The sequence below is a fragment of the Pinus tabuliformis genome, chromosome 6 (genome assembly GCF_031772625.1).
Source record: "Pinus tabuliformis cultivar Carrire ecotype Pingquan chromosome 6, CPIR1, whole genome shotgun sequence".
NCBI classification, from domain to species: Eukaryota; Viridiplantae; Streptophyta; class Pinopsida; order Pinales; family Pinaceae; genus Pinus; species Pinus tabuliformis.
This window is the reverse complement of record NC_142292.1, coordinates 1564181066-1564203118: the sequence shown is the minus strand read 5'-3', so window position 1 is coordinate 1564203118 and position 22053 is coordinate 1564181066. Positions and strand designations below refer to the sequence as shown.

Here is a 22053-nt window from a genome sequence, read left to right as displayed (position 1 = left end):
TAGATTCATAATTTGGATTATATTTTATTGAGTATAGATCAGGATTTCTCAATGCCGAATATTAAATTTAGATTATTATTTTTACATTCCATTAGGCGTATTATAGCTTACAACACCAAAGATTAAATTTATATTATTACGTCGTAAGGCATTTCTCTCTGAAATCAACTCCCCCAACTACCTTTCTGATAGATTGTTAGACGATTAAATGTTTTTCGACCATTAGATGTTACTAACCGTCAAGTACACTAAATCTTGATTTGCAGTATTATAACCATAGTCTCATTTACAATTCTTTCGGTTCGGTGGCTCCGCTGGATGCAACAAATCGATTCGATGGCTCCGCTGGGTGCATACAAAGTGGTTGCCGTGGGTGGCTCTGCTGGATGCAACAAATCGATTCGATGGCTCCGCTGGGTGCATACAAAGTGGTGGCCGTGGGCCGACCCCGTGATCAGAAAGGCGATATAGTGGAAATATATGATTCCACTTACAGGTCATGGCGTATTGCAGGAACCATGCCCGAGGATTTGTGGGTAGTGCGGCCACATATGGGAATGACTTTGCTTTTTTGTGATGGTACTTTCTATTGTTTGATCATCAGTGGCATCAGTGGCTGGTGGGTCATAATGGGTTTCAATCGGAAATGGGACTTCCATTTCTGCACCCTTGCCAGAGCTGGCCAAGAAAAAACACATGTTCCCTTACCTGCTCACCTGTGGGTCGCAGGTTCTAGTTACAGGTGGGAAGGTCAAAGACGGAGAGGGGCTTTTGCACGAGGTTATTTTATGGGATTTTCAAAAGGTGAAGGCAGACTCCTCTGTTTCTTCATCCTCATGCTGGAAAGAGGTAGCCAGAATGCCTCTGTTTCTTCATCCTCATGCTGGAAAGAGGTCGCCAGAATGCCTCTGTTTCTTCATCCTCATGCTGGAAAGAGGTCGCCAGAATGCCTCTATTTCTTCATCCTCATGCTGGAAAGAGGTTGCCAGAATGCCTCCATCCTTGTGTGAGGATGTTGACAGGAAATTGTATAATATTCACAACAAGTATCTGCTTCAAATGCTACAACAAAAAAAACAGTTAATCCAAATATTTTTGAAGATAAAAGGCCTCCAACTCAATCCTCATTGCCCAAAATGCCTTGTGTTTCAACTACTGGACTAGGCCCAAATGGGAAAACAATCAGTGGATTCTTGTACAATTATAGTAGAGATGAGGTTAGTATAGTTTGTGTGTGCCATGGCACATTCTTGTCACCTGCAAAGTTTGTGCAGCATTCAGGTCGTACAAACCTTTCACATCCTGAAAGGCACATTGTTGTCAATCCATCCCCATCTTCAAATGAAGATGCATCAACCCTGCAATGAAAAGTTATCCAAATAAAATCTTGGATGTATACCTAAAAAAAACGTTTCCCTGAAGGATTATCTCTATGTCACTTGCCCCAGAAAAGGTTTTTGAAATTGAGTGACTAGACATCCAATTTGGAAGCACTCCTCTTCTGCTCACAGAGCAGAATTTTGCTTCTAGACCTGGCAATCCCAAGATTAGGATTCCAATCTCTCTATGGTTTGACCCCTCCTGTGTGACATGATTTCCATTTCCATTCTCTCTGTGCTCTGCCCTATTTGTATAGCATGCAATTCAATTCAATTACCTTTATGGACGAGCTTCATTTCCAATTTATTTGTGGTTTGCTCCACTGGTATGGTATGAGTTTCAATTCCAATTTTCTATGGTTCGCTTCACCTGTATGGCATGCATTTCAATTTGAGTCTCTTTGTGGTTCGTCTCAATGTATGACACAACTTTCAATTCAAATCTCTTTCTGGGTTGTCGCAGTTGGTCTGCTCCACCTCTACGACTTGATTTTTAATTCCAATCACTCTATGGTTTGGTCCATCTGCATGGCACAAGTTTCAATTCAAGTCTCTTTTTAGGCTTCCCCTCCTGTATGGGATACGTTTAAATTCCAATTTCTCTTTTGTTTGCCCCATTCTTATAGCATAATTTTCAATTTGAGTTTCTCTGTGGTCAACTTCACCTTTATGGCATGAGTTTCGATTCCAATCCCACTATAGTTTACTGTTTTCTCCACCTCTATGGCATTAGTTTTAATTTGGGTCTCTTTATGATCTGCCCGACCCGTATGGTATGAGTTTCCATTCCAATCTCACTATGGGTTGTCCTACTTGTATGGCACATGTTTATCAAAATTATCTCTTTACTGCGTACCCATTCTACTCTTATTTTAGTAGATGGGCTCCCTGAAATCTATGCAACCTCTTGCAAACACTCAGTTTTATGATAGAAGTATTCATATATATGATAACAAAAGTAGAAGTCGATCAAATTTAAGTAGATCCAATCTTGGTTCAAGAAGTCGAAACACTGCAAATCATCCTGGGATTCAGTGGTCTGTGGGCTGTTGTTTTAAGGTTGGTTTGATCTCTATGCATTTTCTCAAGTAATTTCATTCAAATTTTCTACATGTACTAAGGATTTACAGTCTGTAGATCCTGATTTTGTTGTCTTGATGGCATGGTGCGTGTCAGGTATCTGAGTCCTCTTTCAGCAGTTCCGCTAGTAACTCTTGTTGCTCTTGGGCTCTATGAACTTGGGTTCCCGGGGGTAAGTGGACACTGAGCACCATTTCTGTTATGTTCACTTGGCTTAAACAAATTCTATTTCAGAAGCTGATCTCTATTGCACTCACTTGGTATTAAACAAATTTTCTATTTGCTTGAATAGAATTCATATGCTTCAAGTTTCAATGAATGCCATAATTGCATTTGAGTTATATGGGTATAGAATTCCTAAGCTTGAGTGCCCTAGTCCAACATTTTTGTTAGTTAATATGGAAAGCTGCAGGGTACTCAAAATTACAGTGTGATTACAACTGGTTTGGAACAGAAGGACCTGCTCAAGTATGCTAGCTAACTTGACTAGCACCCATATTGCTTGGATAATTATGGGCTTGATGACGATTTCTATTAAACAAGGTCCATCTGTTGGACTTTCATTTATCTTGAAGCAATAGATATTTTGATTTGATATCTGCAGACTCTTCTTTTGAATGGAGGCAGTGTGTGCTTTTCTGCATCGTAGGTGATTTCTAGACAGATAGTTTGGTTGGAACTTAACACCTGCTTTTACACAGATACTCAGGATGAAATATATTGCATAAACTAGATGAAACAGAAAATGTTTTTGGGAAATGTATTATGAATAAAAAATGTTTCAGAAATGTTTGACTTAGATTAGTCCTGATTTACTCCTAATTATATCGTCTAATATATATTTAAGGTTTAAACTTTTAACACAATAGCATATTATGTACGATCTTTATTAATATTAATCACATTAGTAATAAGCAGTGTTCGGAGTTGGACTGTTTCACAAATGGATCATGGTAAGTTCTGAAAAGAATTATTTCCAGTTTGTTTTGAAACTCCTCTTGTGAAAATTTAAGCTATAATGACTAAATGACATAGCTATTGAATCTTTTTGAATCCAGTGGATTCGATTTTACTTGCGCTGATACACTTTCTAGCTTGAGTAGCTAGCATAGATGAAGTCCTTTCATTTGGTTGAAATGTATTTCAGAAATATTTGCATGCAGTAAAAGTATTAGTGACTAGCACAAGAATGACCTGACTCAAGTGTTGTCAATTTAATGAACTTTAACTCACTAAAATTGACCTAATATGTCTTCAACCAAATCATGTTAGTTTATTCAGCTATTAGTTAATAGCCCAACTCTTAGTTTTTATTTTAACTTTCAACAAGTTAAACTTGCATTTACAATAATAATTTTTGGGTCCTATCGAAACCAGTTTTTCAATTTTCAATAGATTGATAGGTTTTTCACGTCAAACTTGGAATTTCTTCTGTTCACCAAACACCCATACATTTGGATATCCATATTACCTGCCTTAAAATTTATGTTTGGATGTATATTTTGTAATATCTATTCTATTTGAATTTCCGTTTTGTTTGAAAATATATCCTCTTTTTTTTTTTTTTAAATTCAAATGAAGTGTTGTACTCCGATGTTATTTACAGGTGGGGAAATGCGTTGAAATAGGGCTTCCACAACTTATTGCACTAGTATTCTTTTCACAGGTAAGGAATTAACCAATTACCATTATGTGTAAACTTCTAGAGTGTATCTCTCTAGATATATATCATATATCCTGTTCCTAGTCTTTCTATGCTTTTTTAAATCTATTGTATTAAATGATTTGTAATTGGAAAGATTGTGGCACTAATTTGTTGCAGAATGAAACTAACTGATTAAACTCTTTTGTCCTTCCTTTCAGTATGGTTGACATATCAAGACTCGTAAGAAGCCTTTATTTGAGCGTTTTGCCATCATAATTGCAGTTGCTATTGTGTGGGCATATGCCCATATTCTCACTGTAGGTGGAGCATACAAGCATACCCCTCAAAGGACCCAAGCCCATTGCTGAACAGACCGTTCTAGACTAGTTAGTGGTGCCAAATGGTATGCATTCTTACAAGAAGCATGCATACTAATTGTCATGTCACTTCATACAGTACGTTCTCATGCAAAGCCTCAGCATGGTCTTTATTATTCTGCAGGATAAGTGTTCCATATCCATTTCAATGGGGAGGACCTGTTTTTGATGGAGGACAGTCTTTTGCAATGATGGCTGCAACATTTGTGTCTCTTGTTGAGGTCTGCCTGCTTGCCATATATCAGATATACTTTCTTCTCTTTTATTTTCTTTATCCCGTTGACATTTCTGATAGTTATCTATGGGTTTCTATTTAAAAACAAAATTGGGTATTGACTACTATTTTTTTTTTCTTTCATAAATTTGCAGTCTACTGGTGCATTCTATGTTGTTTCAAGGTTTGCAAGTGCCACACCTCCCCCTCAATCTATCATCAGCCATGGTATAGGCTGGTAGGTAAGGAAATGGATTCGTTGCTTTCACCCTTATGGCTTCAGGTAATTGGAAGATTGTATCATTGTCGTTGATGGAATGTAATGGTCCTCTCTACAGGGAATTGGAATTTTATTGGATGGGATGTTTGGAACTGGAAATGGGTCCACAGTATCAGTGTAAGAACCAGGCAACTTGACCCATTTCTGGCAACTTTAGCTACAACTTGACCCATTTCTGGCAATACTAGCTCTGAAATTTGTCTTATCTTGGGAATTTGCAGTGAGAATGCTGGTCTTTTGGGGTTGACATGAGTTGGGAGTCGCAGGGTGCTCCAGATATCAGCAGGATTTATGATATTCTTCTCTGTTCTTGGTGATAATCAACTCAAGTTGGGATATTGTTCTCATTTTGGGGTTTATTCCCTAGTCTAGGATTTTGCATTGCTAATTTCATGTTAATGTGTTCCAGGCAAATTTGGAGCAATCTTTGCTTCTATTCCAGCACCCATTGTCGCTGCCATGTACTGTCTCCTCTTTGGTTATGTTGGTATGTATACGGTGTACACAAATCCTATGTGCTGAGCTGCAAAGTCAGTCAACTAGTAGTATCTTAGTTGTTGCCATAATGTATAATGGATGTATGCATAAAACCTTAAGGTTAACTCATATTGGCAGACACTTAGTTTGTACAATGCAATTTCAACATATTAGGGTAAAACAACAATTCATTGGGTACCTATATTGGCAGACAGTTTGTACGATGCAGCTTTAAAATTGTAGGGTAGAACAACAATTCTTTGGGTTTTGCCTCATGTCTGAAATTTTTTGTATTCTTGATGAGCAGCTGGTGGGGGTCTCAGTTTCCTTCAATTTTGCAATCTAAATAGTTTCAGGACGAAGTTCATCTTGGGCTTCTCTCTGTTTTTGGGATTATCAGTACCACAGTACTTCAATGAATTTACAGTTTCTTCTGGTCATGGTCCAGTCCACACTCATGGACGATGGGTAGGGTTCTTACAACTTCTTTCAGGGACTAAATTGAAATTTTTTGGCTAGCAGTTCGTTGTGGCAACATTCCCTTCATTCTTCAAATTTCAATGTTTTTAACTTTAAACATTTTTGAATGGATTTTTTAACAGTTCAATGACATTATCAATGTGATTTTCTCGTCACCACCTTTAGTTGCTGGCAGCGTAGCATTGTTTTTGGATAACACTCTACATATGGGGGAGAGTTCAACAAGGAAAGACAGAGGCCATCATTGGTGGGATAAGTTCCGTTCATTCAAAACCGATCCTAGAAGTGAAGAGTTTTATGCTCTCCCTTTCAACCTGACCAAGTTTTTCCCATTTGTCTGAGGTTGAAACTCTATTTTAAAGGTGGGGTCTCTGTTTTATCAATAGCCTTGGTGCATTTGGAGAATAATTAGAGTGTCTTCAATTCAGAAAGAGACAACTTCAGAGTGTGAAATCTAAGATGTCTATATTTTATATCTATCACTTTGATAGGGAACTGCTTTCACGAATTATCTTAAATGGATGCCTCTGTGCCCTGGTCAATCATTTTCAGAGCACTTCAAGATCACCGCTCTTGGCAAGCAGCAAAAGGAGAATAATGAAAAGGAAAAGTACATTTCAGACTCTCATAGTGGTCAATATGCTATCTTGACTCCAATTCAAAAGAGGCATGTTGTGCATAGAGTAGTTTATTTTTGTAAGTACTTTTGAAGATGCAACAGAATGTTTTTGTTGTTGGTGCTTCAAATTGAGCCAATGAGCATTTATCTGGAACTCGAGAGTCATATCGAACCATTTTATAGTAATGATATCTTAAGCCCCCTTGCAGAGGCATTAGTAGGAACTAGCAGTACAATTGATTTCTGATATTCTCCACGCATAATGCGAGAATTATTAGTTATTCATAGCACATGTTTAAAATATTTTTTTTTTTGGTAAACGTTGTTTGCCTTTGAAATAAAGGCTTCAGCTCCTGTTGATAGGGCATTTTAGGCTTACCATTAACTTTAGCTTCATGATTTTCTTCCAAAATGAGTGCATGGAAATTATTGCAGCAAAAATGAAATGACATTGGAAAAGTAACGAAAAATATAGTACCGCTTTTCAGATGGCATTCCATGCAATATATCACAGATTTCTTTTGGGCATTGTCATCTATTCTTTTGTACTTTTTATTATGTTCTACATATGGGGGATTTTTTTCTTATGCATTTTATGCATCATGATCAGATATGCTTACTATTGTTAGCTTCATCCTAGGTATATACTTTTCAGTTTTTCATGACAGAATCATTTGTAGTTCTCCTGGGGGTAGGTAGCATTCACACATGTTGCCACCAATATAATAGGGACCGCTAGAGTTGCAAGATCATCCCTGTGTTGTAAACTTTATCTGATAACAAACAACAAAGGGAAATTCTGAACATCCATTGCATCTACCTTGTTTTTTAAGAAAGTTCTGAGCATTCTTGGATTGAATGTTTGCTTTGGAGATTGTACATGTTGGTGGAAGAGAGTAAAAGGAAGGTCATCTTCTCTCTGTATTGTTATCGCTAGGCCATCACATGTAGAATATTTCTACACCTTTCTAACCAAGTATAAGTTATGTAGTAGTATTAGAACCTGAAAATGTTAGATCCTTGTGTACCTTCAATTGATGCAATGATGCTTCAGCCATATTGGTCGATTCCAAAAAAAAGGGTTCAATAGTTAGTATATCATCTGAATAGATACCCTCCACGTGTGGGTGCCTTGAACCAATAACATGGAGATGTGTGCAAGGGAACCTATTCAAATGGAGATACATCAATAGGTGGAGCACTCCAATGAAACAAATTCCATAATAAGTTGACTGGTTTACTTCTTAAGGAAGATGCTTGTTCTTTTAAATATAGGCTGGAAAAGGTCAGTCCCTTGGTTTACTTGTTTGCTCAATTGCCTTCTTAAGGAAGATGCTTGTTCTTTTAAATATAGGTTGGAAAAGGTCAGTCCCTTGGTTTACTTGTTTTCTCAATTGTTGGGGTAATGTACCATTTGGAGGAATATGCAAGTATTTGGAAAGGCCTACGAAGGTTGGAGTACCCACTTTGGGGCCCCACACATATTTGAAAGTGTTTCTTGCAGAAGTATTTACCCTTGAAGTGCCTTTGGAAGATGGATGTTAAGCATTGAAGCCGAAGTTACCAGGATTCGGATACGGATACGGATACGGATTCGGATGCGGATGCGGATCCGCTTGATTTTTGAAAAGCTAGGATTTGGATACGGCAAGGAAACGACAAGTATGATTAATATAAATATATTTTTATAATAAAATTTTGATATTAATGTCCAAATTTATTGTGATCACTATCCATCAACAACAATAGAGTTTATATTATTATTATTATTATCCAATTTTAAAGTCACGGCCAAGCCAGACACCAAATTGGTGTATGAGATCCCTTTGTTTGTGGGACAATGGACCCACCTCCGTGTAGCGATTTGACTGCTAAGTCTACGAAGGCATACATACTCTACCCCTCTAGTTTTGAACCTCTGAACCCATAGGAGGAAACGCATACTCTTAACCATCAGGCCCACTCAAGCTGAATTGTGTAGATGAATTTCATGAAAAAATATACAATACTTCATAATTAAAGTAACATTAATTATAAAAATTAAATTATAAACTATAATATATTACAAAACCATTTAAATGATAAATAATAATAATTTAATACACATATTACTTTATATGAATTAAATAATAAACTTACAATATATAAAAGTTTAATATAAAATATAATCTACAAATTTTAAAACTTGTGCATAACAAATTTGATATATTTTAAATAATTTTAATTTATAATGTATATGAACAATAAAATAACAAATTTTTTATATTTTGAATAATTAATTTATAATATATATACACAAGAAAATTACTTTATAAAATTATAACATTTCTAAACTAATATAAATAAAGTATAACATATTGAAAAAGTTTTAATTAAATTAATGTGAATAAAATATAGCATAGCTATAAAAGTATAATTAAATTAATATAAATAAAATATAACAGAGTTATAATTTAATTATAATATTATAACATATCTAAAATATAAACACCATGTAATTATACGTGTTCTCTTATAACATTTCTAAATTAATGTCAATAACATATAACATATTTATAATGTTATAATTAAATTAATACTTGTTCTTTTATAACATTTCTAAATTAATGTAACAGATTTATAAAATTATAATTAAATTAATGTAAATAAAATATAACATATTTATAATTAAATTAATATTATAACATATCCAAAATATAATGAGTTCAAATGTGCGAAACTGCATATGTCCCGCAGATAAATAGAAAACCAAGTAGCGGCGTCATACTACCAAGTCTGTAGATACCAAAACCACTGATATTAATACCAATCGCATCATTTTGGTTGTCTTATTCGCTGCACGTGCACGTATTGTCTGAGCTTCCAACGAGCAGCTATCAGGGTTAGAGTGCAATACAAGGTCAGGGCATTACCAAGATATCTTCACTAGTTAAAAACTGTTACCAAGATATTTTCACTCGTTAAAAACTGATTTCTCCCGCATCCAAGTGAATCCGGATTCGAATCCGTTTCTGATCCAGGGATCCGCGAATCCACTTCCCAGGGTGGACGGATCCGGTAACATAGATTGAAGCCCTTTGTTTCCAATGTTTATGGAGGTATTCCTCTCTTTGGGGGCTATTTGGTGTAGAGTATTGTACATGTGGCATAAAAAAAACTCAAATTTTATATACAAATCTGTGGAATAAGTTCTCCCTCTGGCAACTGTTTTTTAAACCCATTACAGCCCTAGAGTCAGTCCTCCAACAGCAATGCATCTTTCCACTTCAAAAATACTATTATTTTTTATTGCAACTACACATATAACATAAAACTTAAAAGGTAATTGGAACAAACCTAATAGTATATAATATATATTGTCAAACAAAACATACCATAAACCTCAAACTTCGGTATATAGGAACAAAGCAACCCTACCAATAATTAATCTTCTACATGACTTGGACATATATAAATTTTTTATCCATTATTATTTGCTTAATTTTGAAAACCAAAGTAATTTTTTTTATCAAAATTCTACGAGGCTTATTTGTTAATCAGGTAGCTGATCTATTTCATTATGTACTCTGCAATGCTTGATGACAAACTATGAAAGGTTCGTAACTTTGCTATCACGAATGTGTTTTTTTTTCCTTTTTCTTGATTTTGTCAATGATTAGGAATTACGAGGGTGTTGATTATAGTTTTAGTTGTAGCCTTTCAACTTTTTGGGCTTATTTTCTTATATCAAACATTTGTGCAGGGTTTCAACGAAATAACATTTCATTGAGTATGTATTTACAAATAAGTGATTTTGGGATCAAATCCCATAAAGTAATTTTATATTTGCTCTTCAAATTCTTTCAAGTTTTTGAAAGTAAAACCAATGAATTATCAATATAATTTTACCATAATAAAAAACAATTAGAAAGACTTTAACCAACTCAAATTGCTCATCTCTATCTCTTCTAGAAAACTTCCCATATAAAAATATTGGGAGTATCCAAAAAGAAAACTTTTAATTAAGTAGGAATTTATACAAAAATTATTATTTTAATCAAATTAAAACTTTTCCAATTCAACAATTCCAATTTAATATTCGTATCGGCCCCTCTTTGTACCTTTTGGGACAATTGCTAGTATATACACCATCCATGTACTGGATTGATAGGTTGATTTTAAAGTGTGCAGGGCAATTGTAACAAAATGACATGAGAGTCTTTCAAAAAACCACATAGTAAATAAATATACATAATAACCACATAGTAAATAAATATACATAATAGATGAATATATCTTTTAATTTAATGATTATATTTTCCAACAACGGCACTCAAAACCACATAGTAAATAAATATACATAATAGAGGAATATATGTTTTTCTTATGACTATTATGTATTTTGAGTATTGATTGGTCTATATTACTCAATTTTAATGGACTACCCTTCCTAGAAGTCACCATATACAAGTGTATAAAGACTTCTTAAGAAAAGGAACACATCATTATTGTTCCAAAATTCTCTGTAGAGCCAACTTTTCATTTCCGTCATCAATTGAGAGTACCTATTTCTTGAGTCTCTGGTGTCTTCTATAGACATAGTCTTCACCTCTATCATTTTATTGGATTCCCTAAGTTCTCTTAAATCTTCCATTATTAGGGAACTGCAACCATAGATTTTTATTATTTGAAGTGTTTTCAAATTGAAATAACTCTTTGGAAATACCTTCAATGCTGAGCATTCTACTATGATGAACATTTCAAGTACTGGCATTGCTCCTTACTTTACAATTGGCAACTCTTCTAATTCATGTAACCCAACAATTGAAAATATCTTCAATAAAGAAAATGCCTCCTTGTCACCGAATTCCTGAGGAAACCTCTTTAATCTAGAGCATTCAATTATTTCTAATCGCTACAGATTGTTGAGCTTATGCAGATGTGAAAGTTCTTCCAACATATTACACTTGTATAATATAAGACTAGTCATATTCTGAAAAGCACAAAAACTATTTTCCATTCTAACCAAGTCAGGACACTCCATGTATAGTTTTCTCATATACAGTTTTCTCAGCTTTGACATATTATCCATGTCACTTGGCAGAGAACTCACCTTTGTGAGTTCTAGCACGAGGGTGTTCATCTCAATCATATTCCCTAATGTGCCTCACTAATAACGCCCCCATTGTTTGTTAAATGGAGCCTGGTGAGTTGCTTTAAGTTGGCCAGACGCTAATGCTGGCCACTTTTTTCCATTTCTTGGGCTCACCTTTTTCCCATAGATTGGTGCATCCATACATTGTCAAACCCTGCAAAGAGGTGAGCCTTGAGATGCTGCAAGGTAGATACTGCAAATGACCACATTTATCCATGGCTAGATGCCTTAAAGATTTCAAATTATGAAGGGAAGACGGTAATTCCGTGATTCTAGAGCGGCTTAGATCAAGGATCTCCAGGTTTCCAAGATTTGTAAGAGATGCAGGTAGAAAGTTGATGGGCATACCTGATAAAAAGAGGCATCTTAGCTATTTCAAACACCCCACACTCTCCGGTAATGACTGCACTGACGTCCCACTCAAATCCAGAACCTTAAGAGAGACCATTCTCCCAATAACCCTTTTTGGAATTTTTGTTAGACATTTGTTACCATCTATTAACAATGAACATAGTTTCGGAACTCTCGTTGACTCAGGGACCGAACACAGTTCGTTATTACTGAACAAAATCTGACTGCATCTGGAACATTCATTTTCATTCAACGTGCTCAAATCCTGACCCACATGGCAAAAGAAAGTTTCTTCGGCCTCGGCAACACGGATTCCCAAATCGCGCAGGAAGTTGTGTATCCTGAAGAAGACTGCACCCGTCAATGCTTCTCACAACGGGTTCAATCAAACAATGATCTGCCAAAAGGTTGAGATAAACCCCTCCCACTGCGAATGGGTTGTAGCTAAGTTGATGGCGATATTTTCGTGCCAGCAGCCCTTCTCCCACCCACAATGGAATCACATGGTTGGCATGAATAATTTGGTCTTCTGTGAATGTTGCGGCCATGTATAGAAAGCATAATTGCAAATGAATATCACATTTAACTCATGGAATATAGATGCAAGTGTCCAATCTATGCTTTATCGTCCACTTTTGCATGCAATTTTCTTTATTGATTCTTATTTGCAATGACAATTTACATTTATGCCTTACGGCGTTTCTTTTGCAACATCTGGTGCAAATGCTAGTTATCTTTACTTGGGGCGAGGATGGATCATGTAGTGTGCCAACTGTGACCTCATATGCATATGCATGTATTACACTTGTAACCCTCCTTTTCATATTAACTATTCGAATTCCGCCGGTGCCTTATCAGTGATAACCTTTAGCTTGCGAGAACTTCAACAGAGGATCTTGAAAACTGTGGGATTGATTCTAGAAATTAATGAGGTATCTGTTCGATGAAACCTGATTGTACCTATCAATTCTGGTGCCTGCAATTCCGATAGAAGAAATGATCATCTCATGTTATTTTGAATTAGCATGTAAAATTCAAGAAATGGGTGGTATGTCATGGGAGTCCTTTTTTGTGATTCTTATTCTTGGAAATCTCTAACAATGCATTCATTTGCTCAGATATAATTGAAGATCTGTATAGTCCCCGCACTGCATCCATTGATTTCATCACTCAGCTGGTTCGGAAACGTGGAAAAGAAAACCTCCAGACATTCCTCGGTTTTATTGTTGAAGTTTTTAGGAGGCAAAAAAATTGTTTTTTTCATTGCATTTTCAAAATCTTAGAAATCAAGCCTGCCAACTAACAAACGAAGTAGATTAGAGTTTATATAGCTACTGGAAGTGTGCAAACTTGGAAAAGAAAACCTCCAGAAATTCCTCTTTTATTGTTGAAATTTAATTAAATATTTTAATTTATTGTACCTTTTGGAAGTATTTGCTGCAATATTCTTGATTCTTGTTAGGTTTTTCCTTTCTGATGCAATTGTATTGATGTGTCTTTATTTGCGGTTAGAATCTGATGAAATTTAATTAATTGGTTTCCAAATTCTCTGGCAGAACTTAGGAAGATCATATTTTTATAAGTCAGAAAGATCAAATTTTTCTGTATGTCCCACTGGTGAAATTCTCACTTTTGCTCTTTGTTTTATTCCCTGGTTGAGCAGATTGTCAAGCATATTCAGGAAGCCCCCTTTCTGCACTATGTATTTGACAGAAAATCTTCTTCAACAAGTTTGAAGAAACAAAGGGATTATGCGCCGCATATGTTTGGAAAGGTCGACAGTTGGGCTAGGATCAGAAATTTTGTGAGAGATATATCTCATGATGCGGTTACTTTACGTTGTGGGCCCACAAATTTACCATTTGTCTAACTCTTTGGCCCACTACCCTACAACTTGTCTGGAATGCGATAGCTCAAACTTCAAGATGGACAACACAACATAAGGTGTTGTTTGATGGTTATGGGCTACATTTTATGTAGCATTTGATGAGGATAAGAAGGTGCCTAATGTTTCTGTGTTTTGATTTCAGTGTTTCCAAGTCCAATACGTACCAGCTGTTAAAGCCAGAACTTGATATAGTTCTTTTGAGATCATATTCCCTCTCATGTGTTTCAATGACAATGATGAGAAGCTTTGGCGTGAAGATCCTCATGAATACGTTAGGAAAGGTTATGGTAAGTGGCCATCTTTTATATTTTTTAGAAATGCTAATATTACTCCACTGCTATGTAGAAGAAATGATCATCTCATGGCATTTTGATTTAGCATGTAAAATTCAAGAAATGGGTGGTATGTCATGGGAGTCCTTTTTTGTGATTCTTATTCTTGGAAATCTCTAACCATGCATTCACTTGCTCAGATATAATTGAAGATCTGTATAGTCCCCACACTGCATCCATTGATTTCATCACTGAGATGGTTCGGCAACGTAGAAAAGAAAACCTCCAGAAATTCCTCACTTTTATTGTTGAAGTTTTTAGGAGGTATAAAAATTGTTATTTTCATTGCACTTTCAAAATCTTAGAAATCAAGCCTGCCAACTAACAAATGAAGTAGATTAGAGTTTATATAGCTACTACAAGTGTGCAAACGCGGAAAAGAAAACCTCCAGAAATTCCTCTTTTATTGTTGAAGTTTTCATGAGGCAAAAATTTGTTATTTTCTTTGCATTTAAAAATGTAGAAATCAAGCCTGCCAACTAAGAAATGAAAGTAGACTAGAGTTTTTTATGGCTACTGGAAGTGTGTACTAGCAAATCCTTTTTTTTTTCAGGTATGATGAGGTAGCTCTAGGCTACAAACTCTATAGGCAGAAAGATGGTGCGCTTTTGGCAGTTGGGGCTTTATGTGATAAACTGAAGCAGACAGAACCATATAAATCTCAACTTGAGAGTGAAGGTTTGTATCTTCTAGTTGACCCTATTTAAGTGTCTTGCAATTAATGCATATTGGAATCTCTTGGCTGGTCTTTAATTTTGCAAACTGAAACTTGATTTTTTTTCAAAATTTGAGAACTTGAAACATTTCAAATCTCTTTTGACTGTGTCGAACTTAGAAATTATGTTTGTTTTTTTGGTAAGCTTTCTAATTCATTATCAGAAGTTCATAGAGGTACACAATACATAGAATACAATTCATTTCATTAACAATAAGGTTGTAGATTAACGAATATAAAGCTGCTGTAAGTGTTTTTTCATAATTCTGTTTTGTTTACCTTGTCTTCTGTGGTGCAGGCGCAGATGAAAGGAGTCTCCATTTCTGCCACTCCTCCATTGTTGCCACTCTTGCCATTGTAGACTTCGGCTGACAACGAAAACATTTACTGGCTCTGAAGAGAATAGAAACGAATGCAGTTTACCTCAACTCACCGATTAAATCCATAGAAACGACCGCAATTTACCTCAACTCACCGAGAACATGTGGCATCAAAGAGTTGTGACAGAATTCAGGGCAACAAGAACAGGTGGCATCCAAGAAAATGGTAGTGGCAGCGTACAGGAAGCGAAAGTGCCATACAAGAAGTGTAGGAAGCGAAAATTACTTTGGATACTTTGGATATCACAAAATAGACCAAGAAGAAATGCAATCCGAACTTTGGATAAAAACGCTTTGCACATCTAAAGTAGCCTCGGGAAACATGAAGTTTCCAATAAGAGGCCGATTTGAAAACTTTGATTAAAATTTTGGTGCAGCAAAATTGCCAACAAAAACTTTGGTTAAATATTTGTATGCAAGCAAAATGTTTGGTCAAAGAAGCGTTTAATGGTCGGTCAACGCCGTATCGAACACTATAGTCCTTGCTATGCCAGAGGCAGGGACTAATAAGAAACACACAAAAAAATTACAGGCCTAAGTGATGAGTATGGACTAAAGATGGGTATTGTTTCAGTTACTAAGTGATGAGTATGGACTAAAAATGGGTATTGTTTTAGTTATAAAGAGAGAGTTTTGATCCAATGGTGGATAATATTTTAATAGTAAGAAAAAAACACTTTACAACATAATTAAATAATTTATTATTCTATTTAAATAATTTATTATTCTCTTTAATTTTCACAATTATATAATATACATCTTTGTGATATTGTAAGTTTTAATTATATATAAATAAATACAAAACTTCAAAATATTTCAGAGGAACTTGGGTTTGAATTGTAGAGACTTAAAAACCCCTACGTTACAGATAAAAATGAAACCAAATTCGAACAGGCGAGCGCCGTGATATTTGGGCAAGGAGCCGGCAGGTACAAGCAGGATTTGGAATTTCAAATCGATGACACTGTGACAGAATTTTTTCAAATTAGGTGGTGGTCAAAATTTCCCGTCAAATTCGCCATAACCGTACTCCGTTTTAGCTGGGACAAGTTTGTACAAATTTAATTGGCCTCATTTATGGAGGCTGAGAAATTGTCTAGTTAAAAGTGGTTGGAAGCTGTTTAAAATAATTTCAAAAATTTTTGTAGATGTAGTGTTTGAATATGGTGAAAATAAATTCAACACCATAAAAACATCTAAAATTTTTATTAGATTTACAAAAATCTCTTTTAAAATATAACCAAAATTTCGATAACTTTCATTTAAAAACATAAATTTTAGATTCCCGCAATTTAATTGATGTCGTATTTCAGGGACGAGCGACAAATGGTCCACTGAATGCAGCAAGGTTTCACATGGCCAAACTGGCAGCGCAACCATGATGGTTATGATTTGTAATTGTTATGGACAAATTCGTCTTGAAAACTGAAATGCCCCTTCCCTCCCGCTGACTGTACCTTCAGCATTGTTACCGTTGTGATTGAACAAATCAGGATCACCGCCCAGCCGTATTTTCTTACAGGGCAGCCGAACATTCAGTTCCCTAATTCCCGCACTGGTCTTCTAAAAAAGAATTTCATCACGAATCAAAGACGATTTTAGGAAAATAATTAGGTTTTTTTCAATATTTAGGTTTATTTTCTAATTTAACTGGTTAATAATCTTATATGGATTTATTGAAATCAGAAATTTGAAGGTGAATTTTTTGCAATTGAAATGTCCAGAGGTAATCAAAAATTTGATAGAGCAATTTTTTACCATTGAAATATCTAGAGATTTTTGAGAATGCTGAATTTAATATTAAAAAATTAATTTAAATAACACAAATCAAAATTTACCCACAATTTTTTCACCAACCAAACACTCTTAAAATATTCGAAAATCATAGATTTCGCCAAATTTCTTAGCTACCTTTACAACCCTTCGGAATCTTCCAAATTGCAAACATCATCACCGCTTTTAAGTCGCAGTTTTCTTGGGAAACATCCCCGCACATGGCATTGACATAGCGTGGGCCAGGGCATCTCCTAATCAGCCTCACTAGGCTTCTGTTTTTGTACTTACGGAATTTGGATGGGTACATTATTTGCAATGGGGTTGAGTCGTCCAAATGTAAAATAAGGTTAAAAGTCGCTAAAAGAGTTAATATTTTTTCCTTTAATCTACCAAATCATTAAATTTGATTGTGGTTTAGTTTTGGCGGGCAAACTATTTGTGGTAAAAATCTCTCTAAATTATCAACATTAATTTTAAATATTTAAAAGGAGTCACTTTGTTTAAAGGGATAAATGGATATATAGAAAGTAAGAACTAAATCATCAACATTTTTTATTCCGATATTTAAAAGAATTCGCAAACTATTTTTTGTTTCATGTTGTCATTTTGTTTAAATGGATATATAGAAAAATAAATTAAATCATCAACATTTTTTGTTTAAATATTTAAAAGGAGTCACAAACTATTGTGTGTTTCATGTAGTCGCTTTGTTTAAATGGATATATAGAAAAATGAGAACTAAGGATTGGTTACAAAGTTATTGTCTATTAGAGGAGATAGATTTATGTAGATATTATATTGATGATTGGATTAATTATATGGATTTTATTTTATTGAGTAATTTTTTATCACATTTATTTATGATTGAGGTTGAAATAGAATCAATATGAATTAAATGATCAACATTCTTTGTTTAAATATTTAAAATGAGTCACAAACTATTGTATGTTTCATGTAGTCACTTTGTTTAAATGGATATATAGAAAAGTGACAATTAAGGGTTGGTTCCAAAATTACTGTTTATCAAAGGAGATGGATTTACTTAGATATTATATTGATGAATGGATTAATTATAGGGATTTTACTTTATTGAGCAATGTTTTATCACATTCATTTATGATTCAGGTTGAAACAGAATCAATATGATGTGAGAGCATTTCTACAAGTCAACAAGACTTGAGAGTCTCTTGTCATATTTACTAAATGAAGTGGGTTCCCTCAATATAATTTAAGTCAAATTTATGCAAATAAAAGATAGAGATTTCATTTTCTTGTTGAAATAGAGATTTATTTAGGAAATGATGAATTATTTCCTCATCGGCATGTAATATATTATTTGAGAAGATTTGTTAAGGAGTTAGATGATTTCTAGGATATGAGAGATTTTAGGGATGAGTCAATAGAGATATCAAGAGCTAATTTAGGATTTGAAACCAATTTTGGTATCATACTTTTTTGTACAAAAACATTGTAAGCTTACAGGCATAGGTTGTGAGAGTGAGAAAAACCCATAAACTGAATATAATCAAGTCTGATTATGCAATATGTGTGAATGAAAACTAGTTAAATATTCTCCCTTTTATGTATTTGATCCCCGTGTTTGTAGTTCATATGTTAATATTTTGCGGATGGTAAATTGGTGAAGTTGTGATGATAGGTTGTGTGAGAAGACAATGTAAACTCACAAGTAGGAAAATTTGAGCGATTAACTTGATAAGATGTCCATCGTGGATGAAAACGGAGTCACAAAACAATCCCTATCAATAGGGAATGAAGTATTGAATGAGTGTTTCATAATCAATATCAAGCTTAGTGAGTGTAATTTCTATTGATAGAGGCAATTCAAAGTTTGGCCTAAGCAAAGTTGAAACCATTGTAAGTGAAGATGAAATAAAAACCCAAAGCTATTGAAGTTCCATCAATAAACGGTGTCATAGGACTATTCTTCTAAATTTCCCATCTACTTCCACCACCTAACTACAAAGTATTAAAGAGTTGTAAAAACAATTTCAGGTAATAGGTAATGTCATTAATTGGTGCGTCTGATAGACAAACAATTCCATGGTAAATGTCGCTGAGACTGCTGAACCGTCAAGCACTTTATTGTTGAGACTGTTGTGTTGATTTGCTAGCTAATGTAGATGATAGAGGGATATTTTTCCATATTTTGCAATCCTTTCCATCAACCTATCGAAAATCAACTTGATGTATCGAGTCACAAACCTTTAAAATTTCTAACATTTTAATAATGAGATATGTTACCTTCTATTGACAAGGAATTTGTCCATAATATATTGTCAAGGTTTTAATTAAGGTTCTTATATGATCATTATTGGATTAGGCTTGTGTTGTCAAGGTGTATCTTTATACGAGAAATGTGGGTGACCTGAAGTCCCAATCTGATGTTGACGCAATGAGGTTACTAAGGAAACATATTGATGCAAGAGGCTATCTATTGAGCCAAGAAGGCTAGTGTCATTGGATTGGAACTTGGTCATCACACTCGATCATGTAGGCCATTCCATCCAATGTTTCATCTACAAAATTTTGGGATAGCGCGGGATGTCCGTATTGTTGGAAGCATGTTTGTGGCTCTCATGATGAGCTAAAGAAAGCACTTAAGAGCATTGTAGAAAGGGAATTGATCCACAATCGCGATTTAAAGGGGAATATGGGGTCTAGCAAGGGGTGTTGGATCAAATTAACTTAGACACCACACTTGTGTTGTAGGTTTTAATTGATCTGTAAACTGTCATGGATATTCCACCGGACAGTTCGTCACAACAGATCTGATAATAATATATTAAAATACTGGAATTTAACATTATTACAGTTTTATTAAAATTCTAGATTTGTAGATTTAATTGTAATTAGTACATAAATGTGAATGGAAATTATGCATAAAAGTATAGAAAGATAAAATAAGATCACACACGCACATAAGACATGAGACATGCTCTCTGGGAAACCCTTTCGGGAGAAAACCCAGCTAGAAGGTGAGGCTACTTCGCTCTCTTTCTCTATCTGGAAATATGGCTGCAGGTACAAAGAAGCAATGTATGTGGCCCGCGGGCTGCTATAGTACACAAATCCATTTTTTGTGCTCCACCTCCTACCTCTCTTGGCTATCTTTGCTTAGTTATGGAACAAAATGCTCTCAAAAGAATAGAATGCCTCTTCCTCCTAGTGGACTGGTTATAACATAGCTCGATAGCCTACTAGTGGTTAATTTTGACTACATCAACTCTTAACTAGAGTTATAATATAGACTCTTCTAGATTATTTTACATCATAATAATGTGGCTAGCCCATTTTCGATGAATAATGGGGGCTAACCCGGCATCCTTCCCATAGGTTTAAACCCCATACAGAAATTACCTGCATACAAATTGTAAAAACACAGAAAATAAACAATGCGAGAGCATAACACATAAAACACATATACACAGAGATTTTCCCCTGGATCCCAAAACCGGGACTACCAGCTTGATTTTTCATTATGTTCCTTTCAATGTTATAATACATATTTATACATGTTGAAGCATCCAATACCATGGACCAAAAACCATTGCGTCCAAAAACATGTGCGAAAATCATGCAAAAAACCATAGGTGGGTCCTAACATAAGTTCCAAAACCAAAATTTTTTGGGGCGCTGCCTCGGACCCCATGAAGTGGGGTTACTTGCACCCCTCAAACCCCCTGTGACCCCCCCACTACGCAATCGGCGCAACGAAGGGGGGTCTCCGCCCCCCCTCTAACCCCCTAGTTAACTACGTGGGCTTGTCATGGAAAGAATATAACACAACCCAACATTCTCCCACTTGTTGTTTTCTTTCCACAGGGGGCCATAAGAGAGCTTAGTCATTTATCCAGCCCTGCAACACCCATTGTTTCTCTACACCAAGAGAACTTCTCAGAGCTCACATATTTTTTCAATGCATCTGCAGTATTCTTCAAAGTGTCCACCTTTACTAGCAACACCTTTTTGTCTTATATCATATCCCTCACAAAGTGATACTGAACATCAATGTGCTTTGTCTTTGAATGATATGCAGGGTTCTTTGCCAAGAAAGTTGCACTTTGGCTGTCACAGTGTATCCTTATAGCTCCATGTACTAACCCCATACTTGAACACAATCTCTGCAACCAAACTGCTTCCTTGCTTGCATGAGTGGCTTCCATTTATTCTGCCTCTGTAGTTGATAGTGCCACTACAGATTGTTTCTTACTCATCCAACTGACTGCACCTCCAAATAGGTTAAACACATACCCATTTGTAGATCTTCTCTGATCCAGATCTCCAGCCCAGTCTGCATCAACAAAGCCACGAATATCCAACACTCTGTCCAATCCTGGTCTTCCTTGGTAGCACAAACCATAATCACTAGTTCCACGCAAATACCTGAAAACCCGCTTCACTGTTGTCCAGTGCTCCTTCCTTGGTTTTGACATAAACCTTCTCAATACTCCCACTGCATGTGCAATGTCTGGTCTAGTACAAACCATCGCATACATCAAGCTATTGACTGCACTTGCATATGGAACACGGGACATGTCCTCTTCCTCTTCTTGTGTCTTGGGACACTGTTCAGCAGATAACTTTACACCTATATGAATAAGAACCTTCACTGGTTTACTATCCTGCATATTAAACCTCTGCAATATTGTCTCGACATACTTCCTCTGGTTTAACCAGAGCTTCCTCTTTTTCTGATCTCTTTTAATTTCCATACCCAAAATATAATTTGCAGCAACAAGATCTTTCATGTCGAATTTGGAGGACAAATGGGTCTTCAAATCCTGGATAATTTCTTTGTCATTTCCAACTAGCAACATATCATCCACATACAAGACCAGATAAATAACATGGTCACCAATTAATTTAAAATACACACAATGATCTACTTTGTTTCTGGTGAAGCCA

At 35.4% G+C, this 22053-nt stretch overlaps 1 pseudogene; it reads left to right on the top strand.

Annotated features, from left to right (window-relative positions):
- The first annotated feature begins 404 nt into the window (after positions 1-404).
- LOC149264726 (nucleobase-ascorbate transporter 6-like) lies at positions 405-6285 on the top strand (annotated as a pseudogene).
- Positions 6286-22053: the final 15768 nt, after the last annotated feature.